Here is a 10,682-nt window from a genome sequence, read left to right on the forward strand (position 1 = left end):
CCGCTTAATCCCAGGAGAAAACTTGACTGCATCAATCAGAGGCATCTCAATTATCACCTTGTCCATCATAGCCTTGCATCTAGCTTCTTCAATCTCCTGCTTATACCTCCTAAGTTTAGGAAAAGGAACCTTAGGCTTATAAGCCTTTTCTGAATCAGATGGTGGAACTAGAACAGAAACTGAAGCTGTTCGTGGGGTGTGTCGATCGATGCTATTGGTGCATCGATCGATACTCTCGTTATGGAGTGAGTTTGTCGTGATGGATGGTGATTGCATCGATCGATGCATTGTAATGGTATCGATCGATGCTGGCTCTGCAACCGTAGTATCATTGTCGTCTCCTTCCTTTACCAAAACTGCATTACAAGCATGATTGGGGTTAGACTCTGCTCTTCTAGAAAGAAATTCCTTTTGTCTTTTAACAGACCCAGCAGTCTGAATCACTTGATTCTCTAGCTTCTTAACATGAGTGTTTAATGCATCAAACTTCCCAGTCATCTCAGTGTATACAAAATCAATTTTCCCATTGAAGTCTACTGTTAACTTCTGTTGACCTTCCAAAATCTGTCCAATCATTGATTCCATCTAGCTCTCTGAATTGGGTGGAGGGAGGGGTTGGTAAGAAGAAGAGCCATAATTCCTAGTGAAGTTGCTGTTTGGATTTCCTGTGAAGGAATTCTTCTGACAAAATCTCTGACTTTGATACCTTGCTCCATACACATAGTTGACATCTTCTTCTGTAATCTCTGGCTTTGGCACAAAAGTCTCAACATCTTCAGCAAAATGGACAGACTTATTTCCCACAAGAAGATTGTGGACTGTATCCAACTTAACATTCACTGCAGCAAACTGATTTGAATCATGGCCTTCATGTGCTCTTTTCCGCTCTAAGTCTGCATTCTTGGTATTGTTGCTTGATGCTATCCTTTCTATTAAACGTTCAGCTTCATCTGGGTACCTTGTCTTGAAGTTCCCATCACTAGCAGCATCTAAAGCCATCTGATACCTCCAATCAATACCACTGAAGAAGATACTGATCAACTGCACCTTTGAGAACCCATGATGCGGACAATCCCTCTGGTATGCTTTGAACCTTACCCAAGCAGCTTTGTAAGATTCAGCAAGTCCTTGTCTAAAGGTGGAGAGCTTAATCCTCAGTTCATCTGACATCGCATCATCATAGAAATAGTTCAAGAATGCCACCTTAATGCCATTCCAGGTCTTCAGAGATCCTGGCTTGAGTTGCCTTAGCCAATGAGAAGCTTCCCCAACAAGAGAGTAGGGGAAGAGTTTGCCGTAGAGATAATCCTCTGTGACTCCATTGGCCTTGATGCTTGTGACTATATCCTCAAAATGCTCAATGTGGTCTAGAGGCTTCTCATGTGGCAGGTTCTGGAATGGCCTTTGTCCAACAAGAGCAAAGTTGGCAGGCTTCAACTCAAAATCATTCCTTGGGAATGGAAGATGGACAATTGTGGAGCGGTTCTCATAGAACAAGTCTGGTCTGTTGAAGTCCACAAGAGTCTTGACAAGCTCTCCATTGTTATCCTATCGCCTCTGAACATTCTCTGCATCGGCTCTGGTATTGCATCGATCGACGCCAACATTGCGTCGGTCGATGCCTTCCTGGTTGCGTCGATCGATGTCATTGTTGCGTCGCTCGACGCCACATGCATCATCCTCAACCGCGACGAGTTCTTCCTGAATAACTCGTCCTTCAGCATCAAGTTTCTGGTCTTGCTCGTTGTACACATGACCCTCTTGATCCCTCAAAACTCCAGCCTCATCAGGTCTCAATATGAGTGTTTTGACCATCTTCACTGACTTGTCTGCTTTTGTGTTTTTACGCTCTAGTTGTCCTAACTCTTGGTTTGTAAGCTTCACAACAGGACCAGTAGGATTTTTCCTAGTGCTAGGCTCAGGCATGTACCTGAAACACACAAAAGAAAAGAAACAAAAGCGTGTGAGTAAAATAGAAAAATAAAAATTTAGACAAAATCAAAGACTTTAATCTAATGGTGAATCAAAAGAGTCCCCGACAACGGTGCCAAAATTTGATATGCTCAAATTTAACCTTGAGCTACTCTCTCAAATTAAGAGATCAATTGTAGTACTTAGGGATCGAATCCACAAAGACTCCAGATTCACACAATAGATTTAATAATCTTTTAATTATGCTAAACAGAAATATTGTAATTAAATTGCAAGATTAAACAGAAAATAAAGAGATGTAAATTCAGATGGATGAAACGCTAGGCTTAGGGAAATTCTCAGGAAATCATGGAAAATTAGACCAATTAATTAAACAAGCAAGATTCAACAATTAAGCACCATTCTTGAACTCTAAACACAATTGTAAAATAAATCAGTTCTCACTGCAAATATTATCTAAATTTAAAACCAGAAAATCTAAATCTCTTTGTAAAATTCTAGGTTAAAAATCAGCAATAAAATCAAGTTTAGATAAGTTCACAAAATTACTAATTCAAATCTCTTTGTAAAAAGTAATTTGGCTCACCAAAGGTTTTTGTCAGGAAAATCAATTATATTCTCATATCAGTCAATAATCCTAAGATCTAAATCGAGATGACTAATCAAAGATCTAGCACTAAGAACAACCTATGGTGAAGAACAAGAAATATAATGAATCCAAAATAAACAGATCTAATAATCCATGAAATCTCTAATGAGAAACCCTAAACCTAACAAGCAGATCTACTCAGACATAATTGTAAGAACACAAATCATGAATAAAATAGATAGCATTAAGAGATTAAAAAAAGAAGAAAAGGAGTTCTCAATCTTCTCTCCAAAAGCTCTCTAAAAATCTCTCGGGGTTTTCTCTCAAAAGTTGCAGGGAAAAATAAAGCTTAGGTCTTAGCAATGACCATACAAATCCTATTTATATTCCTAAAACACATCCAAAGATCTAGCACTAAGAACAACCTATGGTGAAGAACAAGAAATATAATGAATCCAAAATAAACAGATCTAATAATCCATGAAATCTCTAATGAGAAACCCTAAACCTAACAAGCAGATCTACTCAGACATAATTGTAAGAACACAAATCATGAATAAAATAGATAGCATTAAGAGATTAAAAAAAGAAGAAAAGGAGTTCTCAATCTTCTCTCCAAAAGCTCTCTAAAAATCTCTCGGGGTTTTCTCTCAAAAGTTGCAGGGAAAAATAAAGCTTAGGTCTTAGCAATGACCATACAAATCCTATTTATATTCCTAAAACACATCCAGGGACTAATGATGCAAATATGGAAAATTTTGGGGCAGATTTGTAAATCTTCAAAACTTGTGGGAAAACTTCTGATTCTTCTGTTGGATGATGTATCGATCGACACCATCACTAGCATCGACCGATGCTTAGTCTTGAACTGGTCTTCCAACTTCGTAGCTCAGCCTCAATGCTTGATTATGCTCCAAATCCTCCTATTTAGCTCCATTATGCTCTCATCCATGCTAAATCCTATAAAGACTCTAAAAATACTAAAAAGACTATAAATAAAACTTATATCATGGCTAAAAACACTTAAAAACCATGATATATCATAAATCATATTGTTTAAAACTATAATTAAATCAAACAGATATATGACTCTCATTTTTTAAGAACAATACATGAGGTGAACGCTTTATACTGAAACTTCATATGATTTCTAGAGCATTTATTTGTTTGTTTTCTTGAAAAAATATATAAAAATATTCTGTCAACAAATAGATTTACAAATAAATTCCATTTAAATTTCTTACATTAAAAACATGACATTTAAAGTAATAACAATAAACTTTATATTATCTCACTAAGACATGGAATCGATAATCAAATAGATATGTTCGTAGTGAAATCACAACAACAAAAATTTAGGAAAATATTAGGCATCAAGATGAAAGGGCTTACTTGGATATCTAGATTGAGGATGGGAACAAAGAGTTCCAGTATCGGTCTGATCAGAAATTTGAAGAGATTCGATACCACTGGACAAGGATGGTTAAGACTTGAATATTTAGACCGTTTTCTCACTCTTGGTTTTATTTGTGATCAAGTCAGATGAAAAATGATTATTTTCTCTAAATACTTAAATGATACATAATTCCAGCTAAGAAAGCTTAGTGGCTACGGTTCACCTCATCCCTCAATTTAAATTAACCCCAAATCCACAAACAATATGAAAATTGTAAGACTTAACTACGTATAATGCTTCTTTCTTCCCAGGAAAAACACAGACGACACAAAACAGATGATTAATTAGGGATTACATGCATTTGAAACTATCGGAAGTGCTCTAGCTTTCCAAATTATTAAATACACAAATCAAAAGAGTTGGTATTAATAGCGAGAATGGCTTGGTGTACATACTCATCAATTGGTATTGTCGTTGCAGTCAACCTCACAAAATACAATGGATGTGCCATTGTAATCCAAAAATCTGCAGATAAAAGACAATGTAAGATGTATCGAAATTCTCATAAAAAAGTATCCCTAAATACCAGACATGCATATCCAAAAACAGATCGTATGATATATAGTAGGCTTTATAACAAAAATACACTTTCCATGATGATTCTAGAATCTAATATTATGATCAATACATCCAATGAGCATTATGTGATGTAACAATTTATGTCTACTTTTTATTTATTAGTTATCATAAATCAATTAATTCTATACTGAAATAAGAAGAAAAACAAATATTGGGTGCCTAAGAGAGACAATCAACAAAGCTAAAGAGACATTAATTAACATGAAACGTTGAAGGAAATAACAGTCTCTGCATTACAAAAACAACTCTTTCAAGTCTCCTTTATTTTTATTGGTTGTGCAATTTTGAATAGTCCGTAAATGAGTTTTCTTATCAACAAAAGGGTCTACAAAAATTTGATCCCCCAAGTTCATAGTCTATAAACATAGTTTTTTTTTTTTGGGTTCCAAGGTTATAAAGATACACTTAATTTTAAAATATTGATGGTAATAAAGTGAAAGTGATGTGATTCTTTGTTTCTGTTCATGGCTAGACAATAAAGCTTTTTTGGCACTTATCTCTCTTAATTAAAGAATCTGAGCAGTTGAGAAATTACAAAGCCTAAACATTTTAGCTCCAACAACATTTAGAAATGAGAAAGAGCAAGTGTAAACTAATAACCTTAAGAAACTCATTGATCAGCTCGTATCTTGATCTAACCTTGCCAGATATCATGTCGTCAGATTAAGCTTTTTAGAACTAAGAGTCTTTGAGAAAACTTTCAAAACTTTCTTTTTTAATGCTTTTGACACTTTACAAATAATTTTTTTGTCTAAGATCAGAGATGTAACTGATTGTCGCCAACCAAATAATCAAAATACTAAACACGGTGGGAACAAAATCTTTTATAGAATCAAGTGTATTTCTCCAACCATCCTTCCTTCATCTAGATTTGTTATAGCTCCCTTTTTCAAAATCTTTTATAATTTTTTCATATGAAACGTTTTGGGATCTGTTTTTCTGATTGAATTCTTCTTCACTTCGATTTGAGAAGGATTTACATAGCGGCTACGACATCGATCGGGATGCGGGAGAAAAAGTGACGTGTAAAGGAGATTGATATTTATTGGAACATAATGCTTAGTTATATTAATTGTTATAATTTGATTGGATTAAGTTTTTAATGATCTATCATGCTTAGAGGAGTTTTAAAAGCTTAGGTGTCAACAGCAGGTGAGAACGTTATACTTTTATTGTAATGATAAAGGTTACAATGGTTTATAAAATAAACCAAAAATTACATTGATTCGTTAAAAATCAAGAATTAGTGGCACTTCTTTAAATTTAAATTTAAAATAATGTATTTTACTGATTAATTTGGAGAGTAAAAAATGACGATGAAATTATTTTGATTCAATATAAAGCAAAACAATCTGTATCAAAAAAAAAAGTTTTACAAAGAAGCTAAATATATAAATTTCATAAGATGTGAATTTTTGAATACAATTGTTAGTAAAAAAACATATATTTAGAATTAACAAATGGATTTTTTAAGAAGCTCAACCACTGAATTTTTTTTATAATTATTTTATGAAAGTATACAACGAAAATATACAACTATTAGACTTTGTGTATCGCTTATATCTAAAAGATTTTTCCATTAGTTAAACAATAATAAAAGATCCATGCAGATAGTAAAAGATTAATCTCATATAAACTTTGCTGGACAGGTGGTAAATTGCTAATGGTTGCATCTATTTTTATAATTTAATTTTCTTTCTTCGCTTTTGTTCTCTCTCTCGTGACTGCTCCAATGACGATCAATCTTTGGAGATGATCCGTCGAATTGGTAAGATAATGAAGTCGGAAAATCACCTTTGTTCGTCGTCATCACCATCTCCACCGTGTTAAAATATTGAGAGGAAGAAGAAAAGAAACAGAGCAAAACAGAGCAAGAGACCTTTGTCTCTTTTTTGAGAAGACAAAGAACGAAACTGAAAAATTATATTTACATGAAACTTGTTACATACATCAACGATAAAACTGATTTATATAGAAAACAAACTGATACTAGATCATAAATGAGTTGTGTCTCTTTGTCCTTGCGACTCTTGGATGAAACGTCACAAACCAAAACGTCACGACTTATACGTTGCGACTGTGAAACTCAATTATCGACCAACACACCGCCTGTACAACCGTTGACGATTTCGGTTCACCATATCTCAGAATCAAGTGGCCAAATAGGAGAGTTTGGTTCAATGATGCTTCAATTTGTTTCTCTTGGTAAGAATCTCTTTGATATCATTTGCAGATGGTGATGAATTGGGGTTATTTTATGTGATTGAAATTAGGGTTCAATGAATTTGGAATTGATTACTATTGGCTCTTGTGTTGATTATGATAAAGACTATGTTCTTGTCGAAGAGCAGCTACCATTCACCATGGGCGATGGTTTCAAAGGAGAAAGAAGACAACCATATATATATGCTAGGGATTTGCTTAGACGTGCTCTACTGAAACACAAAATCTTAGAAGATGAATATGTGGTCAAAGCTTTTTACGAAGCTGAGAAAGCTCATAGAGAACATGTGTGTGAAAAAAGAACTTAATCTCACAAACTTGTCAAATAATTTTGGTTCTGATTTTGCTTATTGATGTGTTTGAATCAGATGAGAGCTAATTGTGATCCTTACCTGCAACATTGTGAGCTGACATTGCCACATTGGAGACTTTGCAAGAGAAAAATGGATTGGTGAAAGAGGTGTGTCACGGTTGAGCGCATTTGATGGAGATCAAACTGAAGTAATCTAGGCAGAGGCATCTGAAAACAGAGGGAATTGGCCACCTTTACAGAGACAGTTATTGCACTTGGAGAGACAACAAACCCACATAATGAATATGTTGCAGGTTCTGTTTCGATTTCAAATCAAAATAGTGATTTGCTTTGAAGTAGTTTCACTCGTAAAAGGTTAATTCCTTTATCATTGCAGGATTTCATGGGTGGTTCACACGACGGCATGATACGTTTGGAGAACCGTGTTAGAGTTCTTGAGAGGATTGTAGAAGAGATGTCAATAGAAATTTCCATACAATCAGGTAAGTAAAACAATTTGATCTGCCCAGTTAAACAGCTGCAACTTGTTGCATCCATTTGAAGACAAGAAAGATATTTATTAGTCACCAAAACTTAAATATCTATACCTATAAGACTAGGTGAAGGACCTTCTGCTAGAAGCTTATGGCAAGCATCAAAAGATGAATCTCCGCTTGAAGCAATACGTGTGGCTGGAGAAGACTGTGGAACGTCAAGGAACAGGCGAGTATCTATTCCGCAAGCAGAAACAATAGTGGACGAAGATGATGATGAACGTGGAGGCCAAAAGAGAGACCTTGTCTGGACTAGTTGGAGCAATGCGATGCACGCACTCCGAGTTGGTGACACCGACTCTGCATTTGCTGAGTTATTATCTACGGGAGACGATCATTTCCTTGTTAAGTTAATGGACAAGACCAGTCCTGTTCTTGATCAACTCTCGAGTGATATTGGAAACGAGGCTTCTATTGCACAGTTTCTCATGGATCATACTCTGTTTGATATATCATATATGTCTATCTTGGATTCAACAGGTCACAAACTTCTTCTTTTTTCTTACCCAATATTCATGTTTTTACCTCATAACTTTTTTTCATTTTTAAGAACACAAAATTAGGATCTACCATCGTAAGCATACAATTTTACAGTTTCTTAAAAAAGTTTTTAGCAAAACAATTTTCAAAATTTAATATAAAATATTTTTAACTCTACTTAACAATCTTTTTTCAACAAATATCCTTACTTTACAAAACACTGACTATTTTGTTATAATGAAAAAAAAACAATAATTTAAGAAACGACATGTACCGTTTCTAACCCGAGTCGAGACGTTCCAAAAACCGTTGACACTCCTCCGTGATTCTGCAAAGTGACTCGTGCGCCAAACCACCAGCGTGCGACATCTCCGCCGTCTCTTTCAACTTCTTCACTTTCCCTCTCATCTCCTTACCTTCCTCCTCAGCCATGACCTTCCTCACCAACGCCTCAATCTTCGACCTAGAAATCGCCTCCTTTGAATAGTCCACTCTGACGGCGATTCCCAGTTCATCTCTGAGCAATGCCGCATTCATATTTTGCTCGGCGAAAAGCGGCCATGCTATCATCGGAACGCCGCCAAGGACGCTTTCCAACGTCGAGCTCCAACCACAATGGGTTAAAACCCACCAACGGCTCGACGGGCCAGGACTTCAACCTGTGGTGCCCATGATGGGATCAAGAAACCTCTATCGCAAGTACGAGTCACGAACCCTTCCGGTAGATACTCTGGCGTGTGGTCTTTGGTACCACCGCCACTATCGGAGATATACTCACTGTAAGAGGAGTCGTCAACCGGTGGTCGAACCACCCATACGAACCTTTGCTGGCTCTGATCGAGCCCCCACGCCAATTCGGTTAACTGATTAGTTGTAAGAGAACCACCACTCCCGAAGGAGATATAAAGAACCGACTCATCTGGTTGTTCGTTTAACCAATCAAAAACCGGATGTTCGTTCTTAGATGATTTTATCAGTCTGTATAACGGACCTACCGGATAAACTGGTACACGAGCGACCCGACCCAAAAGTTTTGGGTCTTGAAGATATTTCAATGATTTCGGCTCCATCTCTTCCCATGTATTCACCAAAATTCCATCAGCCTTTGGGTAAGCCAGATAGTGACGAACCAAATCCCGGGACACCGGTTTGTCAAGATTCAAATATGAATCCATAGTATCTTCGAATCTAACCGGTTCACACCCCGGTACAGCGAGCGGGTTTCTTTGCACTGCGTGGTCTTCTTTGATATCTTTGTCCAAAGTTGAATAATACATGGAAACACCGAGGAAACGCGCGTTGGAAGCGAAAAACACATAAGCCAACATGTTTAGTTCCGCTGCGAGACATAATGCATCTGTGCCGAACAAGTCGACGATCAGAGCCGTTGGCTTTTGATGCATGGCAGAGATCTTGGATCGGAGGGCTGGAACTGCTTCACGCATAATGACTCCGATCTTGGTCACCAAACGGTCTTCCGGGTACACTAAACCAGAAATGTCCGGCGAAGGAAGATTGACGAGGTCCACACCGGTTGAGTTTAGGAACTTTGACTGAACGGAGGCTGCGTCAGTTTCTAGGACGAATACGGTGACTTTAAATCCGTGGTTCGCGGAGAGACGCTTAGCTAGCTCCATCACCGGCATGACGTGGCCCATTCCGGGACTGGCAAACATGGCGGCATGTGGTTTTCTGATATGCATCACTTGTTCTTCAGTTGGCTTTTTGTTTTTATTTCCAGAGGATCATAGGCTATGGGTTTCTATGGTCGTTGCATATGCATTATACTCACTAATTTATAGCCTGTTTCTACGATTCTATCATTACTAGAAGTCTAGAACAAGGTATTCTCAATAATAATAAAAAACAAATTTGGTTTCTAAAATATATTTATTTAAAGTTTAAACTGTTTTCATTTAAAGTAACTAATTTTAAAAATCTTAATTAACTGTATATCAAATAATTTAATAATCGTTATAAAAAGAAAAAGTGAGAAAATGGAAATTTGAACAAATTCCTCACCCTAAAACATGCAAAAGTAAAAATTTGTTGACAAAAAAAAACATGCAAAAGTAAAATATCTTCATCTAAATACTGTAAATAAAAGAACTACGAAAATGTAACTAATTGCATGTCAAAATCTTTTATCTAGTAATTTTTTATTGTAAGTCTAGTTATCAAAAGAGGAAGAAATTTTTTTATGGTTAGTCAATTTTATACATAAATGTTGCCGCAGGCAGAACCGTACATTTGGGTAAGGACCACAGGCTCAAGAAAGGTATTCTTACGGAAAATATCATTTTCGTGCTAACATTAACGAATATGCCATTTTCCTAAAAAAATTTGGATTTACCAATTTTGAATATTTAATGTCCATATTTATTTTTTTTATGGAAAAATATAATGGAACCAACTAAACCTAAACATAACAAGTTAAACACATGTTTAATCGTATTTTTGTAACCTAAAAAATGGCAAATTCATAAAAATATGGACGGCAAAATCCATCAATGCCATGACAAATTTATATTTGATTCCCATGGAAACAATAGGTTCTTGATCCCCCCCCCCCCCCCC

At 36.2% G+C, this 10,682-nt stretch overlaps 1 pseudogene; it reads right to left on the reverse strand.

The window, feature by feature from the left end:
• Positions 8,251-9,886, reverse strand: LOC104720596 (annotated as a pseudogene).

This window comes from Camelina sativa, chromosome 10 (assembly GCF_000633955.1).
Source record: "Camelina sativa cultivar DH55 chromosome 10, Cs, whole genome shotgun sequence".
NCBI lineage: Eukaryota > Viridiplantae > Streptophyta > Magnoliopsida > Brassicales > Brassicaceae > Camelina > Camelina sativa.